Below are 14,545 nucleotides of genomic sequence, written 5' to 3'. Positions count from 1 at the left end.
TAGAGCTCCAAAGGGATGAAGCTAAGGGGAAAATAATACTGGGAGTATGCTATAGGCCCCCTAACCTGAGGGAGGAAGTGGAGACGGATCTCCTATCACAAATTGGATTAGCAGCAAGGATGGGAAGTGTTATCATAATGGGGGATTTTAATTATCCAGACAGACTGGGCAGAGGGAACCGCGCATTCATTTAAGGTTCGCCAGTTCCTTAATGTCTTGCAGGACAATTTTATGGGTCAGATGGTAGACGCACCAACTAGAAATAAAACATTACTGGATCTACTGATTACCAACAATACAGACCTGATCACGGATGTGGAAATACGGGGCAATTTAGGTAACAGCGATCACAGGTCAATTAGTTTCACACAAATAGGAAACATGAAGGGAACACAGACACTGAATTTCAAAAGAGCCAACTTCCCTAAACTACAAACCTTGCTAAAAGGCATAAATTGGGATAAAATATTAGGAACAAAGAATACGGAGGAGAGATGGGTTTGCTTTAAGAGCATATTAAATAAGGACATTAGCCAATGTATCCCATTGGGTAATAAATTTAAAAGAGCAAACAAAAATCCTGGATGGCTTAACTCCAATGTTAAAATGCATATAAAAGCAAAGGAGAAGGCCTTCAAAAAAATACTAGGTTGAGGGATCATCCTCAGCATTCAGACTTTATAAAGAATGCAACAAGAAATGTAAGGGTGCAATTAGGACGGCTAAGATAGAACATGAAAGACACATAGCGGAGGAGAGCAAAAAAAATCCCAAGAAATTCTTTAAGTATGTAAACAGTAAAAAAGGGAGGACAGACCATATTGGCCCCATAAAGAATGAGGAAGGACATCTGGTTACAAAGGATGGGGAGATGGCGAAGGTATTGAATTTATTCTTCTCCTCAGTCTTCACGAGTGAATCGGGGGGCTTCAGTAACCAAAACTGCAGTGTTTATCCTCATGACACAACACAGGAAGCACCTCCATGGTTAACAGAGGACAGAATTAAAATTAGACTTGAGAAACTTAACATTAATAAATCACCGGGACCAGATGGCTTGCATCCGAGGGTACTTAGGGAACTCAGTCAAGTGATTGCCAGACCGTTGTTCCTAATTTTTACTGACAGTCTATTGACTGGAATGGTACCAGCTGATTGGAGAAAAGCCAATGTAGCACCAATATTTAAAAAGGGCCCAAAATACATCCCTGGGAATTACAGACCAGTTAGCCTAACATCAATAGTATGTAAACTCTTGGAGGGGATGATAAGGGACTATATACAAGATTTTAGTAATAAGAACGATATCATTAGCAGTAATCAGCATGGATTCATGAAGAATCGTTCTTGCCAAACCAATCTATTAACCTTCTATGAGGAGGTGAGTTGCCATCTAGATAAAGGAAGGCCCGTAGACGTGGTGTATCTGGATTTTGCAAAAGCATTTGACACAGTTTCCCATAAACGTTTACTGTACAAAATAAGGTCCGTTGGCATGGACCATAGGGTGAGTACATGGATTGAAAACTGGCTACAAGGGCGAGTTCAGAGGGTGGTGATAAATGGGGAGTACTCAGAATGGTCAGGGGTGGGTAGTGGGGTTCCCCAGGGTTCTGTGCTGGGACCAATACTATTTAATTTGTTTATAAACGACCTGGAGGATGGGATAAACAGTTCAATCTCTGTATTTGCAGACGATACTAAGCTAAGCAGGGCAATAACTTCTCCGCAGGATGTGGAAACCTTGCAAAAAGACCTGAACAAATTAATGGGGTGGGCGACTACATGGCAAATGAGGTTCAATGTAGAAAAATGTAAAATAATGCATTTGGGTGGCAAAAATACGAATGCAATCTATACACTGGGGGGGAGAACCTCTGGGGGAATCTAGGATGGAAAAGGACCTGGGAGTCCTAGTAGATGATAGGCTCAGCAATGGCATGCAATGCCAAGCTGCTGCTAATAAAGCAAACAGAATATTGGCATGCATTAAAAGGGGGATCAACGCAAGAGATAAAACGATAATTCTCCCACTCTACAAGGCTCTGGTCTGGCCACACCTGGAGTATGCTGTCCAGTTCTGGGCACCAGTCCTCAGGAAGGATGTACTGGAAATGGAGTGAGTACAAAGAAGTGCAACAAAGCTAATAAAGGGTCTGGAGGATCTTAGTTATGAGGAAAGGTTGCAAGCACTGAACTTATTCTCTGGAGAAGAGACGCTTGAGAGGGGATATGATTTCAATTTACAAATACTGTACTGGTGACCCCACAATAGGGATAAAACTTTTTCGCAGAAGAGAGTTTAATAAGACTCGTGGCCACTCATTACAATTAGAAGAAAAGAGATTTAACCTTAAACTTCGTAGAGGGTTCTTTACTGTAAGAACGGCAATGACGTGGAATTCCCTTCCACAGGCGGTGGTCTCAGCGGGGAGCATTGATAGCTTCAAGAAACTATTAGATAATCACCTGAATGACCGCAACATACAGGGATATACAATGTAATACTGACACATAATCACACACATAGGTTGGACTTGATGGACTTGTGTCTTTTTTCAACCTCACCTACTATGTAACTACCCTGTTTCCCCAAAAATAAGACCTAGTGTAATTGTCTGTAATGGCTGCAATATAAGCCCTACCCCCTTTCCCCAAAAATAAGCCCTACCCTGAGAATAAGACCTACAAGGACTTTAACTAGGGCTTATTTGGGGGGTAGGGCTTATATTGCAGCTATCACCGACAATCACGCTAGGTCTTATTTTCGGGGAAACTGGGTATGTAACGTAGAAGCGCTGTGCACTGGGAGAGACCTAGTCTGAACGCATGCGCCCCACGTCCTTTGGCCAACTAAAGGCTCAGATCACCCCAGCCGGTCAGGTTGGCACCGGTTGTGATCACCATCCAATGGAGAGAAAGAAATTACTTCCTGACCTTAAGAGCTGGAGATCGTAGCCACCAGAGAAGCAAGGCCTTGGTCAGGCATCCCACATGGATCTGGCTGTCCAAGGTTGATGGAGATCTGTCCCACTTGGATAAGTTCTCCTTCTGTAGGACCAGAGTGTGAAACTGGGCATGAACTTCCTTGAAGGTGGAGACCATGAAGCCAAGGACCCACATGCAGAGACAACCCCTTGTGGGACAGCAGCAATCGCAAAACCAACCAAAGGGTACAAAGTTCGTCTGGCGGAAGAAACTTTTGCCCACGCAGTCTCGAGAATCAGCCACAAGTATTCCAAGTACTGAGTTGGGAGCAGCACAGACTTTGAGGTTCAACACCCAGCCGAACTCCTGCAGGGTGCGCATGATGATCTCCACATTGTCTCCACAGTGCAGTATTTGACTCCACTCGCAGGAGATTGTCCAGGTAAACTATGACCGCGATCCCCTGCTGTCTCAGCAACATCAGAACTAGAGCCAGCACCTTGGTGAACACCAGGGGGACCCAGGCCAGGCCAAAGGGCAGCGCCACAGACTGATAGTATGAGTCCCGATCGCAAAGCGCAGGAAGCGCTGGCACCCTGCACAGATGGGAACATGCAAGTATGCATCCTTGATCTCTGTGGAGGCCAGGAAATCCCTCTGATGAAGGGTGACCACCACAGAAGGAAGGGATTCCATATGGAAACTTCTTGAACCTCTGTACTATCACAAAGCAATTAAGAGCCTTGAGGTCCAGGATCGGACGTACACCTTCCTTCTTCATAACTGAACAGGTTGGAGTAGAACCCCTAAAACCTATTGAAGCTGGCACTGGGGCTACCACACCCCGAAAAAGCAAGTCCTGCATACAGAGCCTGCAGACAAGATGGGGATTGACAGATTGGAAGGAAAGAACTTGTCTGGTGGACAGGAAAGAAACTATTTTGTAGCCGGACAAAATTAGTCTGCAAACCCAGTTGTTGAAAAGTAGGGAGGTCCACTAATCCACGAATTAACAAAGGTGACCCCCCCCCCACCCAGATAACGTGTGGGGACAAACCTTGATGCGGAGAAGGGTTTGTCTGCACACTTGTGAGGATTGTGAAGCCAGGAGCATTTTGTTCCACCCACAGGAGCCTTGCCGAACTGAGATCCTTTGTTCACAGAACTTGACTTTTAAAAAAATGTTTGAGCTGAAAAAAGGGCCCTGTTTGCAGCAAGGCTCCTTGCCCTTTTTTAGACTGCAGGAGAAAAAAGTACTCCTCCCTCCTGTAAGATCCTTAATACTGTTGTCCAGAGTGGCTCTAAATAGCCGCTCGCCCTGGAAGGGTAAATGGTTGCCTTTTTCAACATAGAGACGGGAGGATCAATGAAAGGAGGGGAGGACCACTTCGACAGAAGAGTCTCCGCAAAGGGATAGCGCACCGAAAAACGTCTCGGAACGGAAAAAGACCGATGTGAGCGTTCCCAATCCTTGTTGATGAACCTATCAAAATAGGTTAGGTAAGGAAAAGCCTTAGCAGTACAGGCAGGCTTGAGACTCAAAGGGGAAAGCCACCTCAGTAGCCCTAGATTATCCTCAATTTTTAAGGTATCCCACACCACGGTAATGAGCATGGCACCAGCGCCTTATTTTATGTACGGCAATGGCCTCAAAGGATTCCTCCTTACTGTCAGATCGATCAGGGACATCGTCATCCGAGCACTCAGGAAAAGCCGGACCTGCTACAGCGGAGCCCGACTCCGGCTCACAGTCCTCCCCTAAGGAAAGAGAAGGAAGGGGTCACCATTTACTCGCCTTACGCCCACTCGTCTCCTCAACCCAGGAGACAATGGATTCCAGAACCCCCGACAGAGTGTCCAGAGGGATAGAGGACCCAGATGAGCTAGCAGCCACCGGGGGGTCTGGGGAAGGGGCACCAGCGTCAGACACCATAGAAGGAGCCAATGCTTGACCAGGCACTGCCAGGAACAAGACACCCAGGGGGAAGGGAAGTGCCCCCAACAGACTAACAGACTGGGAGGACCCCCGTAGGACTTACCACCACCGACCCAGAAATCGGAGAAGTAGTGTTGTGCGCTGTCCGGCCATCCATCCGCTGAGGGAGAGCTCCACGTGGAGAAGTGCACCAGGTCATTACAGACACGGGAGATGCTGACCCCACCCACCCAGAGGTCCTGCACAATGGGACAGTCAGAGCCGCCCGAAGGGGTAACAGGAAGACAAAAAGGGCTACAAAAAAATTGCTGCCGCTTGCCCTCTAGTGCAGACTGCGCAGCTCTCCAGCCCAGGAAACATTGCAAGCCCACGGCAAAATGGCCACCCTTCAGGCTACAAGAACATGGCCGCACAAGCAAAAAAATTTTGCCCACCACAAAAATGGCAGCCATGAGCATGGGAGGAAAGGGTGTTGGCCACACACCTGCACACATGGCAGGGACCATGAGCCAAAACAAGGGGGCCCTGCACCTCAGAAGCTCTCCCCACACAAAAGAAGGGGAGGGGGAATGACAGAGGAGGACGACTGGCCAGGAGAGATGCCCAAGTAAGAGGGCGGGGGGTCAAAGAGATAGAAGGCCTGGTAGGGAGGGGGCACTGGCCAAGGGGAGCTGGCAGAGGGGTGAAGAGCTAAGTGAACCCAGCACAAGGTCAGGAGCAGATCCCACAGGATCAACTACCCACAGGACGGGGGGCATGTACTTACCGATCCAGCAGTGGTTGCAGGTAACACCCCCATGACAGATCCGCCTCCCACCAACACGTGTGTGTCCGTGAAACGTATAACTCGCCGGCCACTCTGGTCCTGGACGGGGCACGCGGAAGCCGACCCAGTGCTTAGCTAAGGCCTGTGCACGTTCGTTCGCCGAGCTGGGGAGACTACAAGGATCTATATTATCCAGCCTGTCGCCCATCTCATCAGTTGATTGAAGATCCCGCAAAGAGAACAAAAAAAAAAAAAAAAAAAAACCTATTGAAGCACAGATCCCAGCAGAGAGCCACGTCCTTACTTCTAGACTAGTCAGAAAAAACTGAGCTGCGTGAAATTTAAGGCAGAAACACGTCTCCAAAAAAAAAAAAAAAAGGCAACAAAAATCTGGCAAATTAAGTGGCACTAAGGAAGAGCTGGGAGAATATTTTTCGACTAGAGAGGTCAATTGGCAACAGGTCAGTAACATGATTGGGTATAAAAAAAAAAAAAAAGGCATCTTAGAGTATCGCCGAAGTAAAGAGGGCCAGAGGTTCACCAATCTGGAAAGCTGCATCTAAAGAATTGTCAAACTATTTCAGAATAATGTTCTTCAAAGTAAGACTGCAAAGACTTTATAGGGTAATTTCACTTTCACGGGGGGAAAATTAGCAAATAAAAATGTTATATTATCTATCTATATATATCACTGGCGTAGGCAACCCCCGGGACAGAGGAGGCACACAGCCACACTTGGGAGGGCACGCAAGAGCCATCCTGGGAGACCCATCTCCCACACATGTAAGCCGACCAGTGGCTGCTGCTGCATACAGGGAAAGCAACGCATCTGGTTCATGCCCACTTCCTTTTCTGCCGTGGTTGGGTCTGCTCTTCTTAAACTGTGCTGTGAAGCAGTCGGACACTCCAAGGACAGGTAGCGCTCCTATTGTTATGGTAATTAAGCCAGTTTTATGCTCTTCCAGTGACAGCACCAGTCTTTTATCCCAATTTGGCTGGTGGCACGGCTTTTGTGATCAGTGTTTCAACTGTTAACAGTGTTTCTGAGCACTCCTATCCCTCAGCAGCTGTGTGCATGGCTCAAACTATAGGGGAGAGTATTATGTCCAGAAAATCTGAGGCTGTGGATGAAGTGGTTGGCTTTGTATCTATTATTCACAGGCTTTGTAGGTAAATTTAAAAAGCCAGTTACAAAACAGTACATACAAATCCAGTTATACCTACTGCTTCATAACTGGTTTTGTAGGTACAGCTTTGTACCATGCTTGTGAATACTGCAAAGTCAGTTACAAAGCAGGTCCCACAAAGCCAATTACAAAGCAGTACACACAAAGCCAGTTACAAAGCAGTAAGTATAATTAGCTTTGTACAAACTGCTTTGTAACAGACTTTGTATGTACTGCTTAGTAACTGGCTTTGTAAATACAGCTTTAAAACTTACTTTGTAGTACTCAAAGCACTACATACAAAGCAGTGCACACAAAGTCAGTTATACTTACTGTGTTGTAACTGGCTTTGGGGCTAAACTGAGCTGTGCTGAATTAAAAAAAAAAAAAAAAAAAAAAAGAATTTTAGAAAATTGTATCCATGGATTTTTAGTTAAGTTTATTGGACTATAGAATTTAGCTTCTAAAAGTGTCTATTAATGTTAGCGATTTTTTGATTTGTATCAATTTGTTTTAAATAAAATGTAGCATTTTTGTAATTATATGATACTTTAAAACATCTTTAGAGCATTTGCTAGCATATGTCGAATGTCATGTATCCTTGGGTATTTATTGCAGGCTGAACACTAGCATTAGAATACATTTTAAAAAGGATGACACAAGTTAGGAAGTGTCTGAAGACACTTCAGGTCTCTCCCCTGCTTAGTGTGTATATTTAGCGTGGCGAGTGATGTCTGGGCAGAGCCTCTGCTCCCAGTCGGTGCCTTGTATGGGGAAAGGCGTCGGATGGAGCAGCAGTCATTGGCATCACCACGCACCAGCTGGCTGGCTTGAGCCGCGGCAGTGGTTTTGTACTTAAATCTAATGAGATACTGCACCATGAAGCCTCTTTCTTATACTTTATAACACATCACATCACCGGAGGAAGCCTCCTTCGCGTTTATGAGGATTTCCAGAGCTTCCACAGCCCACAGCAGGAGATAGAATCCCTGATTGGAATTGCCTGAGAAGGAGATCCCTTGCTGGCCGATTTTCTGCATGAGCGTGTATGATCTCTATAATTTGAGATCCAACGTCTCTAGTAAGCGGCGTTGATTGATTAAGGAGCATCGAGTGAACACATCAAATTTTTCACTTACTTCTATAAGCACATTGAGGAGCACTTATGGACTTTGTATAAATTGTGATTGTTTTACTAAAACTTACTGAATTCACTTTTTTCTGCAGTAAGGTAAATGTTTTATTTGAGATGCGCGTTTATTTTTTGTATAAAATATAAGTTGACCTTTGGGAACATGATACATGTTTTTTGGGTGGAACATGTAACATGTTCCTGCAGCCTCTGCCCGATTCTCCATCGAACTGTGACAGTTGGTCTGGAATCTTCTCCCCGCACTCACTGCTACAATTAAAAAAAAATAATAACCTGACGGTGCAGTGCTTTACCCACCCAGCCGCATTAGTAGTTGTTGTTCCCCCATTCCCAGTACCAGAGTACTGGGAATGGGGGAACAACGACTACTGTCAGCCACTGTGGCTGATGGCTTATAGTTCTTAATAGTCATAGTTCTCAATGAAGCTGATAAGCGCTCTAGGTAGTTCATTGATGCATGATGTCATTAAGTGACATCATGCGGTACAGGCAGACAGATGGGTCTGCAAAAGCTTGAAATTGCACCAAGATTGGTGGTCGCGGGTGCAATGCTTTACAGGCACCTAATAAAAAATATTTTTTTTACCTGCAAAAAGATGTGCATTTATTTTCTCTAGAAAGCTGAACTTATTAACTCAAAAAAGTGCCTAGTTTATTTTGCATAGAGCAGTGCACACAACTGCAACTAACATGCACTGCTCACTCCAAACAAACTGAAATCAGGAGAAAAAGAAACGTTTGGGAGCTCACAGAGGATGTTATGCCCCGTACACACGGTCGGATTTTCCGACGGAAAATGTGTGATAGGACCTTGTTGTCGGAAATTCCGACCGTGTGTAGGCTCCATCACACATTTTCCATCAGATTTTCCGACACACAAAGTTTGAGAGCAGGATATAAAATTTTCCGACAACAAAATCCGTTGTCGGAAATTTCCGATCGTGTGTACACAAATCCGACGGACAAAGTGCCACGCATGCTCAGAATAAATAAAGAGATGAAAGCTATTGGCCACTGCCCCGTTTATAGTCCCAACGTACGTGTTTTACGTCACCGCGTTCAGAATGATCGGATTTTCCGACAACTTTGTGTGACTGTGTGTATGCAAGACAAGTTTGAGCCAACATCCGTCGGAAAAATCCTAGGATTTTGTTGTCGGAATGTCCGAACAAAGTCCGACCGTGTGTACGGGGCATTACAAGAAGCCAAAAAAACACAGTAAAATATGATTTTATGAAAAATCGATCACAGGTCCATTAGTTAGTGGATGGATATCAATTATTTTTAAGAACAAGTATATTTAGTGTCACTTTTAAAGTGGAGCTCCATCCAAAATGGGAAGCTCTGCTTATTTGCCTCCTTCCTCTGCTGCCACATTTGGCACCTTTCGGGTGGAACGGGGTAGCTGATTTTGACAGGTACCCGGTCCCACTTCCGGATGACTTCGCCGCGGCAAACTTGCCCAGAAGCTCCTCCTTGCCCCACTGCCGGGCTATTCACAAAGCAGGAAACCCTGGTGTCATTTAATGTATAAATCACATCACTGAAAAGGAGATGACCACAAGCCTCTCAATTCAGGAATGCGTCTACTGAACATACACTGTAAGATAAATAGCATTTGCCTGCATTAAATAATGATCAACTAAAAACTCAATGAAGAAAACACAATACTATTTTGCATTCTGCATACCAGGCTAATGATTTCAAATAGACACTGAAGTAATTTGAATTACATCAGCTACTGCTGCACATAGGACAGATTTTCTATATTCCCTGCATTCCCTATATTTTCTATATGTCCTATATGAAGACAGTGGACCCATTGGGCTTTCTGCCATCAGTACTTGACCACAGTTCTATTTCATTAGAGGAGCAGGTTTCTGTAACTCTGTAAAGCATGCATACTAGAGTTGCACAATCCACCATCAACAAATCTATAGGTGTAGAACAGCACACAGGTTAACTAAATACTTTGCACTGTGGTCGGGGATTCAAATCACGTGATTAGGTCCTGTGCTGCTATCAACAAGTTGGTCTATCTACTGTACTGTGTAGTAGTGGAAAGCAGAAAGCAGTGACTGCATATGTAATGAGTCAAAATGGCAGCCCTCATACAGTGGGTATAGAAAAGGATCACCCCTCCCTTTAAAATAATCATTTTGTTGCTTTGCAGCCTGAAATGAACACAGTTTTTGTTTTGCAATTTAATCAGAGGAAATCATGGACTTTTTAGGCACCAATATAGTAAAAAAACTGTTATTAGTAACAAATTAACAAATTATTTAAAAACCATATAAAGTACAGACTTATAAAAGCGGTAAACAGCACATCCAACTATCCGCTGTGCCCGGGCCAATGCATGTATGACCACTGGGAAGATCCGTTGGTAGAGTGGGAGCAAAAGTGGGATCACTTCTTATACACCAACAGTACCATCCTGCGGTGGTGCATCTTTTGCCACATAACCGACAGTTTTTGTTTTATCCAGCTGTATTTATTCAGTGAAACTTATAACATTCAAATGTCAGAGAAAAATAAAAAAAAATTCAAAAACAGAATAACTGAGTTGTTAAAAGGATCACCACCCCCGCATAAAAATGATACAGGTATAGCTTATCACCTTCACAATGGCACACAAGGGCATTTGACTTTCAACTATGATAAGCTGTGGTCATTTGATTAGCTGAGCATGAAAAGTGCTTCCCTGGAGCATTTCAGTCCCAGATTGTTTCAGGTTTGCAATCAACTATGGATGGCAAGGCACTGTCAAAAGATCTCCAGGATAAAGTTAACAGACACAAGTCAGGAGATGGATTAAAAAAATTTCAGAAGCTTCATCAATGCCTAGAAGCACAGTGAAGTATATTAAGACGTCAAAGGTATTTAGTACAACACAGACCCTCCCTGGATCAGGACGTCGCTCCAAACTGGATGGAAAAGCCAGGAGGACACTGATCAGAGAGGCTACCAAGAGGCCCACAGCAACTCTGAAGCAGTTGTAGGAATTTATGACAAAGAGTAGTCATTGTGTGTATGTGTCCTGTATGGGAGGGTTGCAAGAAAAAAAAGGCACTTCTCAAGAAAGGCCACATGCAGTCACGATTGAGCTTTACCAAAACACACCTTGAAGATTCCGAGGCCACATTGAATGGTGTTGTGGTCAGATGAGACTAAAATTGAATTATTTGGCCTCAACACCAAACAAAATGTCTGGCAGGAATCAAACACAGCTCACCATCCCAATAGCATGATTCCTACAGTAAGGCATGGGGGTGGTAATATCCTGTTATGGGGGTGTTTCTCTGCAGCAGGGAGTGAAGCACTTAGGATAGAAGGAAAAATGGATGGGGCAAAATAACGTCAAATTCTTGAGGAAAATCTGCTGCCCTCTGCCAGAAAGTTGTCAATGGGAAGAAGGTTTACCTTCCAACATAATGACCCAAAGCACACAGCAAAAATGACCACACAGTGGTTGAAGGAGAAAAGGGTGAATGTCCTTGCATAGCCAAGTCAGAGACCAGACTTAAACCCCATTGAAAATCTGTAAAATGACTTGAAGACTGCAGTCCACAAACTGTCACCATCAAATTTAACGGAACTTGAGCAATTCTGAAAAAGAAGAGTCGGCAAATATTGCAAAGTCTAAATGTGCAAAGTAAAGACTTATCCCAACAGACTAATTAAAGCAAAAGGTGGTTCAACAAAATACTGACACAAGGGGGTGATGCTTTTTCCAACTCTGAGAGTGCTCCGTCTTCTTAGATTGCTGCCAGGTTGTATGTCTCCTTGTACTGAGGAGACATACAACCTGGCAGCAATCTAAGAGGACGGAGCACTCCCAGATCTTCATGTTGTTACTGTGGGAACTGCAGCCCACACAAGCTACTCTGCTTACCTACAATCACTTGATGTGATATACACTTGGGAGGCCCCTGCTCCTGTTTGCTGTCCATCCGACTTCCTTTCAGATATATTTTTACCTTTGATCGCTGTCAGCGATGCATTGATTAATATTCACTATTGTGAGCATTTTTCTTTTCTTCATATCCATTCGAACCTCTAGCTCCTGAAGAAGCATTCCTTGTCAACGTGAAACATGTAGAGCAATTAGAGACTACACCACCTTGGAACACCAGACCTGCAGTGTTCTCTTAAATTCAACTTTACAGGGGAAGTGTACCCTTTCTTTTACCCGGAACTACTGGTTAAATTGTCTGTACATAGCTATAGAGAATTATCTAGGAGACTGCAGGATAGGATTCATTATGGTGTATCTAACTGAGTTGTATGCCTATATCAGATGTGTTTTTAAACTCTCATTTCTATTCTCTGTGTTTTTGTATGCTATTAATAAAAATTAAGTTTTTTATATCTTTTGTAGTCTATTATGGTTGTGCCCTCAAAGTCCCATTATCTAGCCCCTTGATACCTTCTATATTATGCGTATGCATATCTTACATTCCCACAATTTCTTTATATCCCAATATGATATTCTTATTGCATTCATTTTCCTATCATATATACTTGCTGGTCAAGATCTCATATTTAAAATTTCTGGATATGATATGAGATACTGGACAATTGGTACATTTTTGCTGTTAGATTCCAGAGCTTCTTCACATATGTTGATATCTGGCTTTGTGTACATGGTTGAATGTGGTCTTCATATTTTCTTGATACTCTGGCAATATGCGGATATGACCTACTCTGACATAATGCGTTTCTTGTCTCATACTTTGCCTGTGTAAGTGGTTTCCACACAATTTGTAATGATTTTTATGAATTTTAATAAAAGATTAAACATAAATGCTAAACAAACTTTTCTTATTTGCCCCTTTTTTGGCATGTTAAATATATGAAATCAAAAGGAGTTTTGTTAGATCTGTTTAAAAAGTGAAAAAAATGCCTGTTAATCCAGCCAGAAATCCAGTTAGCTTGGAGCTTTGTGTATGCTCTGCTTCTGCGGTTATCAGCGCTACCAGCAATGCACAGAGTTCTCTTTCTATACTACAAAACATTCCCTCGATTATGGAGATGAGGTCTAAAGGAAATGTTCTGTAGACCAAACATACTTCCGATCCTGGGGTGATAACAATCATCCTCTATAGATACAGTATTCAGAATAAATAAATGTCATTACTGTTGGACAGAAAATGTGCTACTGGCAGGATCACTAGGTGAAAACAAAAAGGTGGAAAAAAGAATAACTAGTGCAGCCACCACATCTAAGCACGCTAAGCTGCAATATAAAATAATATATATATATATATATATATATATATATATATATATATATATATATATATATATATATATATATATATATATATATATATATATATTAATTATGCGAAAGTATTCGGCCCCCTTGAACTTTTCAACCTTTTGCCACATTTCAGGCTTCAAACATAAAGATATAAAATTTTTATTTTTTGTGAAGAATCACCAACAAGTGGGACACAATTGTGAACTGGAACGAAATCTTTTGGATTTTTGAAACTTTTTTAACTAATAAAAAAATGAAAAGTGGAGCGTGCAAAATTATTCGGCCCCCTTGCGTTAATACTTTGTAGAGCCACCTTTTGCTGTGATTACAGCTGCAAGTCGCTTGGGGTATGTCTCTATCAGTTTTGCACATCGAGAGACTGAAATTCTTGCCCATTCTTCCTTGCAAAACAGCTCGAGCTCAGTGAGGTTGGATGGAGAGCGTTTGTGAACAGCAGTTTTCAGCTCTTTCCACAGATTCTCGATTGGATTCAGGTCTGGACCTTGACTTGGTCATTCTAACACCTGGATACTTTTATTTGTGAACCATTCCTTTGTAGATTTTGCTGTATGTTTGGGATCATTGTCTTGTTGGAAGATAAATCTCCGTCCCAGTTTCAGGTCTTTTGCAGACTCCAACAGGTTTTCATCCAGAATGGTCCTGTATTTGGCTGCATCCATCTTCCCCTCAATTTTAACCATCTTCCCTGTCCCTGCTGAAGAAAAGCAGGCCCAAACCATGATGCTGCCACCACCATGTTTGACAGTGGGGATGGTGTGTTGAGTGTGATGAGCTGTGTTGCTTTTACGCCAAACATATCGTTTTGCATTGTGGCCAAAAAGTTTGATTTTGGTTTCATCGGACCAGAGCACCTTCTTCCACATGTTTGGTGTGTCTCCCAGGTGGCTTGTGGCAAATTTTAGACGAGACTTTTTATGGATATCTTTGAGAAATGGCTTTCTTCTTGCCACTCTTCCATAAAGGCCAGATTTGTGCAGTGTACGACTGATTGTTGTCCTATGGACAGACTCTCCCACCTCAGCTGTAGTTCTCTGCAGTTCATCCAGAGTGATCATGGGCCGCTTGGCTGCATCTCTGATCAGTCTTCTCCTTGTCTGAGCTGAAAGTTTAGAGGGACAGCCAGGTCTTGGTAGATTTGCAGTGGTCTGATACTCCTTCCATTTCAAAATGATCGCTTGCACAGTGCTCCTTGGGATGTTTAAAGCTTGGGAAATCTTTTTGTATCCAAATCCGGCTTTAAACTTCTCCACAACAGTATTACGGACCTGCCTGGTGTGTTCCTTGGTCTTCATGATGCTCTCTGCGCTTT

The 14,545-nt window shown here is 43.3% G+C and overlaps 1 protein-coding gene across 3 annotated transcripts in view; it reads right to left on the bottom strand.

Moving 5' to 3' along the window:
• The window catches only part of TOM1 (target of myb1 membrane trafficking protein), a 532,535-nt gene that overhangs the window by 232,962 nt on the left and 285,028 nt on the right, over positions 1 to 14,545 (bottom strand). The gene's annotated exons all lie outside the window — the stretch shown is intronic.

The sequence above is a fragment of the Aquarana catesbeiana genome, linkage group LG07 (assembly GCF_042186555.1).
Source record: "Aquarana catesbeiana isolate 2022-GZ linkage group LG07, ASM4218655v1, whole genome shotgun sequence".
Lineage (NCBI taxonomy): Eukaryota > Metazoa > Chordata > Amphibia > Anura > Ranidae > Aquarana > Aquarana catesbeiana.
This window is presented reverse-complemented; position numbering and strand designations above follow the sequence as displayed.